This window comes from Vicugna pacos, chromosome 18, assembly GCF_048564905.1.
Source record: "Vicugna pacos chromosome 18, VicPac4, whole genome shotgun sequence".
NCBI classification, from domain to species: Eukaryota; Metazoa; Chordata; class Mammalia; order Artiodactyla; family Camelidae; genus Vicugna; species Vicugna pacos.
Genome location: NC_133004.1, coordinates 3,260,008 through 3,277,450, shown reverse-complemented (window position 1 = coordinate 3,277,450; position 17,443 = coordinate 3,260,008).

Below are 17,443 nucleotides of genomic sequence, written 5' to 3'. Positions count from 1 at the left end.
TGTGGGCTTTTGGTTAATAACCTCCAAATCCCATGGAGAAGCACTCGCTAATACTTGGATTTAGAGCCCAACCCACCCTTTCCCCAGCACTCCGTATCAGGCAACCAAACAGGGTAGACAAGTTAAGCGATTTTATAAGAACCAAGGCCCTGCTCTCAGTTGGAGGAGGCTGCCCACTCTCAGGATAACTGTGCAAGTGTTCGTGTGTGTGCTGGAGGTGTGGAAACAGACTCCACGGATCTTTATGGGGGCACAGGTGTTCCCAGGTTAGGGATGTAGTTTAAACACCTCCACAAACCATAGAGAGGTCATCGCAAATACTTGGTTTTGGAGCCCAAACCACACTTTCCCCCGCACTCCCGCCTAGGCTTTCCATCAGGGAAGACAAGCAAAGGAATTCAATTAGAACCCAGGCGCTGCTGTCAGTTGGAGGAACTTCCCTGCACTCAGAATTCCAGAACACATTCTTAGGTGTGGGAGAGATGTGCAGCCCCACTGCACCCAGATGAATGGAGGAAAAGGTGTTCCGTTTAGGGAGAAGTCCTCTAAGTACTTCCTCAATGGATCAGGGGGCACTCACTGCTACGTGGCCTCCAAGCCCATCCCCCAGCTTTCCCTCATGGCCTGGTCTAAGAGAACACTCAGGGAACAGAAGCTAAGGGATACGAATAGAATCCAGGTGCTGCTGTCAGTTTGAGGAACATCCCCACACTCAGAATACCAGAACACATCTTTGTGTGTGTGCTGGATGTAGGGAAACAGTCAAAGCATCTTTCAGGGGGCACATTTATTCCATGGTTGTGGGTTGTAGGTTAAAAACCCACATCCCATGGATAGGCTCTCGCTTATACTTGGTTTAGAGCCCAACCCCCACTTTCCCCCACTCTCCAGCCTAGGCATGCCATCAGGGAAGACAAGCTAAGGGATTCTTTTAGAACCCAGGCGCTGCTGTCATTTGGAGGAGCCTCCCCACAATCAGGATACCTGAGCACGTCTCCGTGTGTGTGCTGGAGGTGGGGAAACAGATTCCACGCATCTTTATGGGGCACAGGTGTCCCAAGGTTGGGGAAGTAGTTTAAAACCCTCCACTACCCACAGAGATGCACTCGCTAATACTTGGCTTTAGAGCCCATCCCCCACCATCGCTTACTGCTAGGCCTAGGAAAACACTTAGGGAAGTCAAGCGAAGGGATTCTATTACAACCCAGGTGCTGCTGTCTGTTGGAGGAACCTCCCCACACTCACAACCCCAGAACACTTCTTCCTGTGTGTGCTGGACGTGGGGAAACATAGCACACGCATTTTTCAGGGGTCACAGTAATTCCCAAGTTGTGGGTTGTAGTTTAAACATCTCCACTACCCATGGAGAGGCACACGCTAATACTTAGTTTTAGATCCCAAATCCCACTTTCAAACACACACTGGCCTAGGCAAACCATCAGGGAAGACAAGCAAAGGGATTCTATTCAAACCAAGACGCTGATGTCAGTTGGAGGAACTACCCCACCCTCAGGATACTGGAACCCAACCTTGTGTGGTGGGGAGATTTGAAGCCCCACTCCACGCAGATGAATGGGTGCTCAGGTGTTTCCCTTTATGGAGAATTCATCTAAATACTTCCTCAGTCCATCGGGGACACTCGCTACTATTTGGCCTCAAAGCCCAACCCCCAGGTTTCTCTCAGAGTCAGTCCTAGGGAAACACTCAGGGATTACAAGCTAAGGGATTCTATTAGAACCCAGCCGCTTCTGTCACCTGAAATTGCCAGCCCACACTCAGGATAGCAGAAAACTTCTTCATGTGTGTCCTGGTGGTGGGGATACAGAGTCCACGCTTTTTTCAAGGAGCACAGGTATTCCCATGTTGTGGGCTTTTGGTTAATAACCTCCAAATCCCATGGAGAAGCACTCGCTAATACTTGGATTTAGAGCCCAACCCACCCTTTCCCCAGCACTCCGTATCAGGCAACCAAACAGGGTAGACAAGTTAAGCGATTTTATAAGAACCAAGGCCCTGCTCTCAGTTGGAGGAGGCTGCCCACTCTCAGGATAACTGTGCAAGTGTTCGTGTGTGTGCTGGAGGTGTGGAAACAGACTCCACGGATCTTTATGGGGGCACAGGTGTTCCCAGGTTAGGGATGTAGTTTAAACACCTCCACAAACCATAGAGAGGTCATCGCAAATACTTGGTTTTGGAGCCCAAACCACACTTTCCCCCGCACTCCCGCCTAGGCTTTCCATCAGGGAAGACAAGCAAAGGAATTCAATTAGAACCCAGGCGCTGCTGTCAGTTGGAGGAACTTCCCTGCACTCAGAATTCCAGGACACATTCTTAGGTGTGGGAGAGATGTGCAGCCCCACTGCACCCAGATGAATGCAGAAAAATGTGTTCCGTTTAGGGAGAAGTCCTCTAAGTACTTCCTCAATGGATCAGGGGGCACTCACTGCTACGTGGCCTCCAAGCCCAACCCCCAGCTTTCCCTCATGGCCTGGTCTAAGAGAACACTCAGGGAACAGAAGCTAAGGGATACGAATAGAATCCAGGTGCTGCTGTCAGTTTGAGGAACATCCCCACACTCAGAATACCAGAAAACATCTTCGTGTGTGTGCTGGATGTAGGGAAACAGTCAAAGCATCTTTCAGGGGGCACATTTATTCCATGGTTGTGGGTTGTAGGTTAAAAACCCACATCCCATGGATAGGCTCTCGCTTATACTTGTTTTAGAGCCCAACCCCCACTTTCCCCCACACTCCAGCCTAGGCATGCCATCAGGGAAGACAAGCTAAGGGATTCTTTTAGAACCCAGGCGCTGCTGTCATTTGGAGGAGACTCCCCACAATCAGGATACCTGAGCACATCTCCGTGTGTGTGCTGGAGGTGGGGAAACAGATTCCACGCATCTTTATGGGGCACAGGTGTTCCAAGTTTGGGGAAGTAGTTTAAAACCCTCCACTACCCACAGAGATGCACTCGCTAATACTTGGCTTTAGAGCCCATCCCCCACCATCGCTTAGTGCTAGGCCTAGGTAAACACTTAGGGAAGTCAAGCTAAGGGATTCTATTACAACCCAGGTGCTGCTGTCTGTTGGAGGAACCTCCCCACACTCACAACCCCAGAACACTTCTTCCTGTGTGTGCTGGACGTGGGGAAACATAGCACACGCATTTTTCAGGGGTCACAGTAATTCCCAAGTTGTGGGTTATAGTTTAAACATCTCCACTACCCATGGAGAGGCACACGCTAATACTTAGTTTTAGATCCCAAATCCCACTTTCAACCACACACTGGCCTAGGCAAACCATCAGGGAAGACAAGCAAAGGGATTCTATTCAAACCAAGACGCTGATGTCAGTTGGAGGAACTACCCCACCCTCAGGATACTGGAACCCAACCTTGTGTGGTGGGGAGATTTGAAGCCCCACTCCACGCAGATGAATGGGTGCTCAGGTGTTTCCCTTTATGGAGAATTCATCTAAATACTTCCTCAGTCCATCATTGACACTCGCTACTATTTGGCCTCAAAGCCCAACCCCCAGGTTTCTCTCGGAGTCAGTCCTAGGGATACACTCAGGGATTACAAGCTAAGGGATTCTATTAGAACCCAGCCGCTTCTGTCACCTGAAATTGCCAGCCCACACTCAGGATAGCAGAAAACTTCTTCATGTGTGTTCTGGTGGTGGGGATACAGAGTCCACGCTTTTTTCAAGGAGCACAGGTATTCCCATGTTGTGGGCTTTTGGTTAATAACCTCCAAATCCCATGGAGAAGCACTCGCAAATACTTGGATTTAGAGCCCAACCCAACCTTTCCCCAGCACTCCGTATCAGGCAACCAAACAGGGTAGACAAGTTAAGCGATTTTATAAGAACCAAGGCCCTGCTCTCAGTTGGAGGAGGCTGCCCACTCTCAGGATAACTGTGCAAGTGTTCGTGTGTGTGCTGGAGGTGTGGAAACAGACTCCACGGATCTTTATGGGGGCACAGGTGTTCCCAGGTTAGGGATGTAGTTTAAACACCTCCACAAACCATAGAGAGGTCATCGCAAATACTTGGTTTTGGAGCCCAAACCACACTTTCCCCCGCACTCCCGCCTAGGCTTTCCATCAGGGAAGACAAGCAAAGGAATTCAATTAGAACCCAGGCGCTGCTGTCAGTTGGAGGAACTTCCCTGCACTCAGAATTCCAGAACACATTCTTAGGTGTGGGAGAGGTGTGCAGCCCCACTGCACCCAGATGAATGGAGGAAAAGGTGTTCCGTTTAGGGAGAAGTCCTCTAAGTACTTCCTCAATGGATCAGGGGGCACTCACTGCTACGTGGCCTCCAAGCCCATCCCCCAGCTTTCCCTCATGGCCTGGTCTAAGAGAACACTCAGGGAACAGAAGCTAAAGGATACGAATAGAATCCAGGTGCTGCTGTCAGTTTGAGGAACATCCCCACACTCAGAATACCAGAACACATCTTCGTGTGTGTGCTGGATGTAGGGAAACAGTCAAAGCATCTTTCAGGGGGCACATTTATTCCATGGTTGTGGGTTGTAGGTTAAAAACCCACATCCCATGGATAGGCTCTCGCTTATACTTGGTTTAGAGCCCAACCCCCACTTTCCCCCACTCTCCAGCCTAGGCATGCCATCAGGGAAGACAAGCTAAGGGATTCTTTTAGAACCCAGGCGCTGCTGTCATTTGGAGGAGCCTCCCCACAATCAGGATACCTGAGCACGTCTCCGTGTGTGTGCTGGAGGTGGGGAAACAGATTCCACGCATCTTTATGGGGCACAGGTGTCCCAAGGTTGGGGAAGTAGTTTAAAACCCTCCACTACCCACAGAGATGCACTCGCTAATACTTGGCTTTAGAGCCCATCCCCCACCATCGCTTACTGCTAGGCCTAGGAAAACACTTAGGGAAGTCAAGCGAAGGGATTCTATTACAACCCAGGTGCTGCTGTCTGTTGGAGGAACCTCCCCACACTCACAACCCCAGAACACTTCTTCCTGTGTGTGCTGGACGTGGGGAAACATAGCACACGCATTTTTCAGGGGTCACAGTAATTCCCAAGTTGTGGGTTGTAGTTTAAACATCTCCACTACCCATGGAGAGGCACACGCTAATACTTAGTTTTAGATCCCAAATCCCACTTTCAACCACACACTGGCCTAGGCAAACCATCAGGGAAGACAAGCAAAGGGATTCTATTCAAACCAAGACGCTGATGTCAGTTGGAGGAACTACCCCACCCTCAGGATACTGGAACCCAACCTTGTGTGGTGGGGAGATTTGAAGCCCCACTCCACGCAGATGAATGGGTGCTCAGGTGTTTCCCTTTATGGAGAATTCATCTAAATACTTCCTCAGTCCATCGGGGACACTCGCTACTATTTGGCCTCAAAGCCCAACCCCCAGGTTTCTCTCAGAGTCAGTCCTAGGGAAACACTCAGGGATTACAAGCTAAGGGATTCTATTAGAACCCAGCCGCTTCTGTCACCTGAAATTGCCAGCCCACACTCAGGATAGCAGAAAACTTCTTCATGTGTGTTCTGGTGGTGGGGATACAGAGTCCACGCTTTTTTCAAGGAGCACAGGTATTCCCATGTTGTGGGCTTTTGGTTAATAACCTCCAAATCCCATGGAGAAGCAATCGCTAATACTTGGATTTAGAGCCCAACCCACCCTTTCCCCAGCACTCCGTATCAGGCAACCAAACAGGGTAGACAAGTTAAGCGATTTTATAAGAACCAAGGCCCTGCTCTCAGTTGGAGGAGGCTGCCCACTCTCAGGATAACTGTGCAAGTGTTCGTGTGTGTGCTGGAGGTGTGGAAACAGACTCCACGGATCTTTATGGGGGCACAGGTGTTCCCAGGTTAGGGATGTAGTTTAAACACCTCCACAAACCATAGAGAGGTCATCGCAAATACTTGGTTTTGGAGCCCAAACCACACTTTCCCCCGCACTCCCGTCTAGGCTTTCCATCAGGGAAGACAAGCAAAGGAATTCAATTAGCACCCAGGTGCTGCTGTCAGTTGGAGGAACTTCCCTGCACTCAGAATTCCAGAACACATTCTTAGGTGTGGGAGAGATGTGCAGCCCCACTGCACCCAGATGAATGCAGAAAAAGGTGTTCCGTTTAGGGAGAAGTCCTCTAAGTACTTCCTCAATGGATCAGGGGGCACTCACTGCTACGTGGCCTCCAAGCCCAACCCCCAGCTTTCCCTCATGGCCTGGCCTAAAGAATACTCAGGGAACAGAAGCTAAGGGATACTAACAGAATCCAGGTGCTGCTGTCAGTTTGAGGAACTTCCCCACACTCAGAATACCAGAACACTTCTTCGTGTGTGTGCTGGATGTAGGGAAACAGTCAAAGCATCTTTCAGGGGGCACATTTATTCCATGGTTGTGGGTTGTAGGTTAAAAACCCACATCCCATGGATAGGCTCTCGCTTATACTTGGTTTAGAGCCCAACCCCCACTTTACCCCACTCTCCAGCCTAGGCATGCCATCAGGGAAGACAAGCTAAGGGATTCTTTTAGAACCCAGGCGCTGCTGTCATTTGGAGGAGCCTCCCCACAATCAGGATACCTGAGCACGTCTCCGTGTGTGTGCTGGAGGTGGGGAAACAGATTCCACGCATCTTTATGGGGCACAGGTGTTCCAAGGTTGGGGAAGTAGTTTAAAACCCTCCACTACCCACAGAGATGCACTCGCTAATACTTGGCTTTAGAGCCCATCCCCCACCATCGCTTACTGCTAGGCCTAGGAAAACACTTAGGGAAGTCAAGCGAAGGGATTCTATTACAACCCAGGTGCTGCTGTCGGTTGGAGGAACCTCCCCACACTCACAACCCCAGAACACTTCTTCCTGTGTGTGCTGGACGTGGGGAAACATAGCACACGCATTTTTCAGGGGTCACAGTAATTCCCAAGTTGTGGGTTGTAGTTTAAACATCTCCACTACCCATGGAGAGGCACACGCTAATACTTAGTTTTAGATCCCAAATCCCACTTTCAACCACACACTGGCCTAGGCAAACCATCAGGGAAGACAAGCAAAGGGATTCTATTCAAACCAAGACGCTGATGTCAGTTGGAGGAACTACCCCACCCTCAGGATACTGGAACCCAACCTTGTGTGGTGGGGAGATTTGAAGCCCCACTCCACGCAGATGAATGGGTGCTCAGGTGTTTCCCTTTATGGAGAATTCATCTAAATACTTCCTCAGTCCATCGGGGACACACGCTACTATTTGGCCTCAAAGCCCAACCCCCAGGTTTCTCTCAGAGTCAGTCCTAGGGAAACACTCAGGGATTACAAGCTAAGGGATTCTATTAGAACCCAGCCGCTTCTGTCACCTGAAATTGCCAGCCCACACTCAGGATAGCAGAAAACTTCTTCATGTGTGTTCTGGTGGTGGGGATACAGAGTCCTCGCTTTTTTCAAGGAGCACAGGTATTCCCATGTTGTGGGCTTTTGGTTAATAACCTCCAAATCCCATGGAGAAGCACTCGCTAATACTTGGATTTAGAGCCCAACCCACCCTTTCCCCAGCACTCCGTATCAGGCAACCAAACAGGGTAGACAAGTTAAGCGATTTTATAAGAACCAAGGCCCTGCTCTCAGTTGGAGGAGGCTGCCCACTCTCAGGATAACTGTGCAAGTGTTCGTGTGTGTGCTGGAGGTGTGGAAACAGACTCCACGGATCTTTATGGGGGCACAGGTGTTCCCAGGTTAGGGATGTAGTTTAAACACCTCCACAAACCATAGAGAGGTCATCGCCAATACTTGGTTCTGGAGCCCAAACCACACTTTCCCCCGCACTCCCGCCTAGGCTTTCCATCAGGGAAGACAAGCAAAGGGATTCAATTAGAACCCAGGCGCTGCTGTCAGTTGGAGGAACTTCCCTGCACTCAGAATTCCAGAACACATTCTTAGGAGTGGGAGAGATGTGCAGCCCCACTGCACCGAGATGAATGCAGGAAAAGGTGTTCCCTTTACGGAGAAGTCCTCTAAGTACTTCCTCAATGGATCATGGGGCACTCACTGCTACGTGGCCTCCAAGCCCAACCCCCAGCTTTCCCTCATGGCCTGGCCTAAAAGAACACTCAGGGAACAGAAGCTAAGGGATACTAATAGAATCCAGGTGCTGCTGTCAGTTTGAGGAACTTCCCCACACTCAGAATACCAGAACACTTCTTCGTGTGTGTGCTGGATGTAGGGAAACAGTCAAAGCATCTTTCAGGGGGCACATTTATTCCATGGTTGTGGGTTGTAGGTTAAAAACCCACATCCCATGGATAGGCTCTCGCTTATACTTGGTTTAGAGCCCAACCCCCACTTTCCCCCACTCTCCAGCCTAGGCATGCCATCAGGGAAGACAAGCTAAGGGATTCTTTTAGAACCCAGGCGCTGCTGTCATTTGGAGGAGCCTCCCCACAATCAGGATACCTGAGCACGTCTCCGTGTGTGTGCTGGAGGTGGGGAAACAGATTCCACGCATCTTTATGGGGCACAGGTGTTCCAAGGTTGGGGAAGTAGTTTAAAACCCTCCACTACCCACAGAGATGCACTCGCTAATACTTGGCTTTAGAGCCCATCCCCCACCATCGCTTACTGCTAGGCCTAGGAAAACACTTAGGGAAGGCAAGCGAAGGGATTCTATTACAACCCAGGTGCTGCTGTCTGTTGGAGGAACCTCCCCACACTCACAACCCCAGAACACTTCTTCCTGTGTGTGCTGGACGTGGGGAAACATAGCACACGCATTTTTCAGGGGTCACAGTAATTCCCAAGTTGTGGGTTGTAGTTTAAACATCTCCACTACCCATGGAGAGGCACACGCTAATACTTAGTTTTAGATCCCAAATCCCACTTTCAACCACACACTGGCCTAGGCAAACCATCAGGGAAGACAAGCAAAGGATTCTATTCAAACCAAGACGCTGATGTCAGTTGGAGGAACTACCCCACCCTCAGGATACTGGAACCCAACCTTGTGTGGTGGGGAGATTTGAAGCCCCACTCCACGCAGATGAATGGGTGCTCAGGTGTTTCCCTTTATGGAGAATTCATCTAAATACTTCCTCAGTCCATCGGGGACACTCGCTACTATTTGGCCTCAAAGCCCAACCCCCAGGTTTCTCTCAGAGTCAGTCCTAGGGAAACACTCAGGGATTACAAGCTAAGGGATTCTATTAGAACCCAGCCGCTTCTGTCACCTGAAATTGCCAGCCCACACTCAGGAGAGCAGAAAACTTCTTCATGTGTGTTCTGGTGGTGGGGATACAGAGTCCACGCTTTTTTCAAGGAGCACAGGTATTCCCATGTTGTGGGCTTTTGGTTAATAACCTCCAAATCCCATGGAGAAGCACTCGCTAATACTTGGATTTAGAGCCCAACCCACCCTTTCCCCAGCACTCCGTATCAGGCAACCAAACAGGGTAGACAAGTTAAGCGATTTTATAAGAACCAAGGCCCTGCTCTCAGTTGGAGGAGGCTGCCCACTCTCAGGATAACTGTGCAAGTGTTCGTGTGTGTGCTGGAGGTGTGGAAACAGACTCCACGGATCTTTATGGGGGCACAGGTGTTCCCAGGTTAGGGATGTAGTTTAAACACCTCCACAAACCATAGAGAGGTCATCGCAAATACTTGGTTTTGGAGCCCAAACCACACTTTCCCCCGCACTCCCGCCTAGGCTTTCCATCAGGGAAGACAAGCAAAGGGATTCAATTAGAACCCAGGCGCTGCTGTCAGTTGGAGGAACTTCCCTGCACTCAGAATTCCAGAACACATTCTTAGGAGTGGGAGAGATGTGCAGCCCCACTGCACCGAGATGAATGCAGGAAAAGTGTTCCCTTTACGGAGAAGTCCTCTAAGTACTTCCTCAATGGATCAGGGGGCACTCACTGCTACGTGGCCTCCAAGCCCAACCCCCAGCTTTCCCTCATGGCCTGGCCTAAAAGAACACTCAGGGAACAGAAGCTAAGGGATACTAATAGAATCCAGGTGCTGCTGTCAGTTTGAGGAACTTCCCCACACTCAGAATACCAGAACACTTCTTCGTGTGTGTGCTGGATGTAGGGAAACAGTCAAAGCATCTTTCAGGGGGCACATTTATTCCATGGTTGTGGGTTGTAGGTTAAAAACCCACATCCCATGGATAGGCTCTCGCTTATACTTGGTTTAGAGCCCAACCCCCACTTTCCCCCACTCTCCAGCCTAGGCATGCCATCAGGGAAGACAAGCTAAGGGATTCTTTTAGAACCCAGGCGCTGCTGTCATTTGGAGGAGCCTCCCCACAATCAGGATACCTGAGCACGTCTCCGTGTGTGTGCTGGAGGTGGGGAAACAGATTCCACGCATCTTTATGGGGCACAGGTGTTCCAAGGTTGGGGAAGTAGTTTAAAACCCTCCACTACCCACAGAGATGCACTCGCTAATACTTGGCTTTAGAGCCCATCCCCCACCATCGCTTACTGCTAGGCCTAGGAAAACACTTAGGGAAGGCAAGCGAAGGGATTCTATTACAACCCAGGTGCTGCTGTCTGTTGGAGGAACCTCCCCACACTCACAACCCCAGAACACTTCTTCCTGTGTGTGCTGGACGTGGGGAAACATAGCACACGCATTTTTCAGGGGTCACAGTTATTCCCAAGTTGTGGGTTGTAGTTTAAACATCTCCACTACCCATGGAGAGGCACACGCTAATACTTAGTTTTAGATCCCAAATCCCACTTTCAACCACACACTGGCCTAGGCAAACCATCAGGGAAGACAAGCAAAGGGATTCTATTCAAACCAAGACGCTGATGTCAGTTGGAGGAACTACCCCACCCTCAGGATACTGGAACCCAACCTTGTGTGGTGGGGAGATTTGAAGCCCCACTCCACGCAGATGAATGGGTGCTCAGGTGTTTCCCTTTATGGAGAATTCATCTAAATACTTCCTCAGTCCATCGGGGACACTCGCTACTATTTGGCCTCAAAGCCCAACCCCCAGGTTTCTCTCAGAGTCAGTCCTAGGGAAACACTCAGGGATTACAAGCTAAGGGATTCTATTAGAACCCAGCCGCTTCTGTCACCTGAAATTGCCAGCCCACACTCAGGATAGCAGAAAACTTCTTCATGTGTGTTCTGGTGGTGGGGATACAGAGTCCACGCTTTTTTCAAGGAGCACAGGTATTCCCATGTTGTGGGCTTTTGGTTAATAACCTCCAAATCCCATGGAGAAGCACTCGCTAATACTTGGATTTAGAGCCCAACCCACCCTTTCCCCAGCACTCCGTATCAGGCAACCAAACAGGGTAGACAAGTTAAGCGATTTTATAAGAACCAAGGCCCTGCTCTCAGTTGGAGGAGGCTGCCCACTCTCAGGATAACTGTGCAAGTGTTCGTGTGTGTGCTGGAGGTGTGGAAACAGACTCCACGGATCTTTATGGGGGCACAGGTGTTCCCAGGTTAGGGATGTAGTTTAAACACCTCCACAAACCATAGAGAGGTCATCGCCAATACTTGGTTCTGGAGCCCAAACCACACTTTCCCCCGCACTCCCGCCTAGGCTTTCCATCAGGGAAGACAAGCAAAGGGATTCAATTAGAACCCAGGCGCTGCTGTCAGTTGGAGGAACTTCCCTGCACTCAGAATTCCAGAACACATTCTTAGGTGTGGGAGAGATGTGCAGCCCCACTGCACCCAGATGAATGCAGGAAAAGGTGTTCCCTTTAGGGACAAGTCCTCTAAGTACTTCCTCAATGGATCAGGGGGCACTCACTGCTACGTGGCCTCCAAGCCCAACCCCCAGCTTTCCCTCATGGCCTGGCCTAAAAGAACACTCAGGGAACAGAAGCTAAGGGATACTAATAGAATCCAGGTGCTGCTGTCAGTTTGAGGAACTTCCCCACACTCAGAATACCAGAACACTTCTTCGTGTGTGTGCTGGATGTAGGGAAACAGTCAAAGCATCTTTCAGGGGGCACATTTATTCCATGGTTGTGGGTTGTAGGTTAAAAACCCACATCCCATGGATAGGCTCTCGCTTATACTTGGTTTAGAGCCCAACCCCCACTTTCCCCCACTCTCCAGCCTAGGCATGCCATCAGGGAAGACAAGCTAAGGGATTCTTTTAGAACCCAGGCGCTGCTGTCATTTGGAGGAGCCTCCCCACAATCAGGATACCTGAGCACGTCTCCGTGTGTGTGCTGGAGGTGGGGAAACAGATTCCACGCATCTTTATGGGGCACAGGTGTTCCAAGGTTGGGGAAGTAGTTTAAAACCCTCCACTACCCACAGAGATGCACTCGCTAATACTTGGCTTTAGAGCCCATCCCCCACCATCGCTTACTGCTAGGCCTAGGAAAACACTTAGGGAAGGCAAGCGAAGGGATTCTATTACAACCCAGGTGCTGCTGTCTGTTGGAGGAACCTCCCCACACTCACAACCCCAGAACACTTCTTCCTGTGTGTGCTGGACGTGGGGAAACATAGCACACGCATTTTTCAGGGGTCACAGTAATTCCCAAGTTGTGGGTTGTAGTTTAAACATCTCCACTACCCATGGAGAGGCACACGCTAATACTTAGTTTTAGATCCCAAATCCCACTTTCAACCACACACTGGCCTAGGCAAACCATCAGGGAAGACAAGCAAAGGATTCTATTCAAACCAAGACGCTGATGTCAGTTGGAGGAACTACCCCACCCTCAGGATACTGGAACCCAACCTTGTGTGGTGGGGAGATTTGAAGCCCCACTCCACGCAGATGAATGGGTGCTCAGGTGTTTCCCTTTATGGAGAATTCATCTAAATACTTCCTCAGTCCATCGGGGACACTCGCTACTATTTGGCCTCAAAGCCCAACCCCCAGGTTTCTCTCAGAGTCAGTCCTAGGGAAACACTCAGGGATTACAAGCTAAGGGATTCTATTAGAACCCAGCCGCTTCTGTCACCTGAAATTGCCAGCCCACACTCAGGAGAGCAGAAAACTTCTTCATGTGTGTTCTGGTGGTGGGGATACAGAGTCCACGCTTTTTTCAAGGAGCACAGGTATTCCCATGTTGTGGGCTTTTGGTTAATAACCTCCAAATCCCATGGAGAAGCACTCGCTAATACTTGGATTTAGAGCCCAACCCACCCTTTCCCCAGCACTCCGTATCAGGCAACCAAACAGGGTAGACAAGTTAAGCGATTTTATAAGAACCAAGGCCCTGCTCTCAGTTGGAGGAGGCTGCCCACTCTCAGGATAACTGTGCAAGTGTTCGTGTGTGTGCTGGAGGTGTGGAAACAGACTCCACGGATCTTTATGGGGGCACAGGTGTTCCCAGGTTAGGGATGTAGTTTAAACACCTCCACAAACCATAGAGAGGTCATCGCAAATACTTGGTTTTGGAGCCCAAACCACACTTTCCCCCGCACTCCCGCCTAGGCTTTCCATCAGGGAAGACAAGCAAAGGGATTCAATTAGAACCCAGGCGCTGCTGTCAGTTGGAGGAACTTCCCTGCACTCAGAATTCCAGAACACATTCTTAGGAGTGGGAGAGATGTGCAGCCCCACTGCACCGAGATGAATGCAGGAAAAGTGTTCCCTTTACGGAGAAGTCCTCTAAGTACTTCCTCAATGGATCAGGGGGCACTCACTGCTACGTGGCCTCCAAGCCCAACCCCCAGCTTTCCCTCATGGCCTGGCCTAAAAGAACACTCAGGGAACAGAAGCTAAGGGATACTAATAGAATCCAGGTGCTGCTGTCAGTTTGAGGAACTTCCCCACACTCAGAATACCAGAACACTTCTTCGTGTGTGTGCTGGATGTAGGGAAACAGTCAAAGCATCTTTCAGGGGGCACATTTATTCCATGGTTGTGGGTTGTAGGTTAAAAACCCACATCCCATGGATAGGCTCTCGCTTATACTTGGTTTAGAGCCCAACCCCCACTTTCCCCCACTCTCCAGCCTAGGCATGCCATCAGGGAAGACAAGCTAAGGGATTCTTTTAGAACCCAGGCGCTGCTGTCATTTGGAGGAGCCTCCCCACAATCAGGATACCTGAGCACGTCTCCGTGTGTGTGCTGGAGGTGGGGAAACAGATTCCACGCATCTTTATGGGGCACAGGTGTTCCAAGGTTGGGGAAGTAGTTTAAAACCCTCCACTACCCACAGAGATGCACTCGCTAATACTTGGCTTTAGAGCCCATCCCCCACCATCGCTTACTGCTAGGCCTAGGAAAACACTTAGGGAAGGCAAGCGAAGGGATTCTATTACAACCCAGGTGCTGCTGTCTGTTGGAGGAACCTCCCCACACTCACAACCCCAGAACACTTCTTCCTGTGTGTGCTGGACGTGGGGAAACATAGCACACGCATTTTTCAGGGGTCACAGTTATTCCCAAGTTGTGGGTTGTAGTTTAAACATCTCCACTACCCATGGAGAGGCACACGCTAATACTTAGTTTTAGATCCCAAATCCCACTTTCAACCACACACTGGCCTAGGCAAACCATCAGGGAAGACAAGCAAAGGGATTCTATTCAAACCAAGACGCTGATGTCAGTTGGAGGAACTACCCCACCCTCAGGATACTGGAACCCAACCTTGTGTGGTGGGGAGATTTGAAGCCCCACTCCACGCAGATGAATGGGTGCTCAGGTGTTTCCCTTTATGGAGAATTCATCTAAATACTTCCTCAGTCCATCGGGGACACTCGCTACTATTTGGCCTCAAAGCCCAACCCCCAGGTTTCTCTCAGAGTCAGTCCTAGGGAAACACTCAGGGATTACAAGCTAAGGGATTCTATTAGAACCCAGCCGCTTCTGTCACCTGAAATTGCCAGCCCACACTCAGGATAGCAGAAAACTTCTTCATGTGTGTTCTGGTGGTGGGGATACAGAGTCCACGCTTTTTTCAAGGAGCACAGGTATTCCCATGTTGTGGGCTTTTGGTTAATAACCTCCAAATCCCATGGAGAAGCACTCGCTAATACTTGGATTTAGAGCCCAACCCACCCTTTCCCCAGCACTCCGTATCAGGCAACCAAACAGGGTAGACAAGTTAAGCGATTTTATAAGAACCAAGGCCCTGCTCTCAGTTGGAGGAGGCTGCCCACTCTCAGGATAACTGTGCAAGTGTTCGTGTGTGTGCTGGAGGTGTGGAAACAGACTCCACGGATCTTTATGGGGGCACAGGTGTTCCCAGGTTAGGGATGTAGTTTAAACACCTCCACAAACCATAGAGAGGTCATCGCCAATACTTGGTTCTGGAGCCCAAACCACACTTTCCCCCACACTCCGGCCTAGGCTTTCCATCAGGGAAGACAAGCAAAGGGATTCAATTAGAACCCAGGCGCTGCTGTCAGTTGGAGGAACTTCCCTGCACTCAGAATTCCAGAACACATTCTTAGGTGTGGGAGAGATGTGCAGCCCCACTGCACCCAGATGAATGCAGGAAAAGGTGTTCCCTTTAGGGAGTAGTCCTCTAAGTACTTCCTCAATGGATCAGGGGGCACTCACTGCTACGTGGCCTCCAAGCCCAACCCCCAGCTTTCCCTCATGGCCTGGCCTAAGAGAACACTCAGGGAACAGAAGCTAAGGGATACTAATAGAATCCAGGTGCTGCTGTCAGTTTGAGGAACTTCCCCACACTCAGAATACCAGAACACTTCTTCGTGTGTGTGCTGGATGTAGGGAAACAGTCAAAGCATATTTCAGGGGGCACATTTATTCCATGGTTGTGGGTTGTAGGTTAAAAACCCACATCCCATGGATAGGCTCTCGCTTATACTTGGTTTAGAGCCCAACCCCCACTTTCCCCCACTCTCCAGCCTAGGCATGCCATCAGGGAAGACAAGCTAAGGGATTCTTTTAGAACCCAGGCGCTGCTGTCATTTGGAGGAGCCTCCCCACAATCAGGATACCTGAGCACGTCTCCGTGTGTGTGCTGGAGGTGGGGAAACAGATTCCACGCATCTTTATGGGGCACAGGTTTTCCAAGGTTGGGGAAGTAGTTTAAAACCCTCCACTACCCACAGAGATGCACTCGCTAATACTTGGCTTTAGAGCCCATCCCCCACCATCGCTTACTGCTAGGCCTAGGAAAACACTTAGGGAAGTCAAGCGAAGGGATTCTATTACAACCCAGGTGCTGCTGTCTGTTGGAGGAACCTCCCCACACTCACAACCCCAGAACACTTCTTCCTGTGTGTGCTGGACGTGGGGAAACATAGCACACGCATTTTTCAGGGGTCACAGTAATTCCCAAGTTGTGGGTTGTAGTTTAAACATCTCCACTACCCATGGAGAGGCACACGCTAATACTTAGTTTTAGATCCCAAATCCCACTTTCAACCACACACTGGCCTAGGCAAACCATCAGGGAAGACAAGCAAAGGGATTCTATTCAAACCAAGACGCTGATGTCAGTTGGAGGAACTACCCCACCCTCAGGATACTGGAACCCAACCTTGTGTGGTGGGGAGATTTGAAGCCCCACTCCACGCAGATGAATGGGTGCTCAGGTGTTTCCCTTTATGGAGAATTCATCTAAATACTTCCTCAGTCCATCGGGGACACTCGCTACTATTTGGCCTCAAAGCCCAACCCCCAGGTTTCTCTCAGAGTCAGTCCTAGGGAAACACTCAGGGATTACAAGCTAAGGGATTCTATTAGAACCCAGCCGCTTCTGTCACCTGAAATTGCCAGCCCACACTCAGGATAGCAGAAAACTTCTTCATGTGTGTTCTGGTGGTGGGGATACAGAGTCCACGCTTTTTTCAAGGAGCACAGGTATTCCCATGTTGTGGGCTTTTGGTTAATAACCTCCAAATCCCATGGAGAAGCACTCGCTAATACTTGGATTTAGAGCCCAACCCACCCTTTCCCCAGCACTCCGTATCAGGCAACCAAACAGGGTAGACAAGTTAAGCGATTTTATAAGAACCAAGGCCCTGCTCTCAGTTGGAGGAGGCTGCCCACTCTCAGGATAACTGTGCAAGTGTTCGTGTGTGTGCTGGAGATGTGGAAACAGACTCCACGGATCTTTATGGGGGCACAGGTGTTCCCAGGTTAGGGATGTAGTTTAAACACCTCCACAAACCATAGAGAGGTCATCGCAAATACTTGGTTTTGGAGCCCAAACCACACTTTCCCCCGCACTCCCGCCTAGGCTTTCCATCAGGGAAGACAAGCAAAGGGATTCAATTAGAACCCAGGCGCTGCTGTCAGTTGGAGGAACTTCCCTGCACTCAGAATTCCAGAACACATTCTTAGGTGTGGGAGAGATGTGCAGCCCCACTGCACCCAGATGAATGCAGGAAAAGGTGTTCCCTTTAGGGAGAAGTCCTCTAAGTACTTCCTCAATGGATCAGGGGGCACTCACTGCTACGTGGCCTCCAAGCCCAACCCCCAGCTTTCCCTCATGGCCTGGCCTAAGAGAACACTCAGGGAACAGAAGCTAAGGGATACTAATTG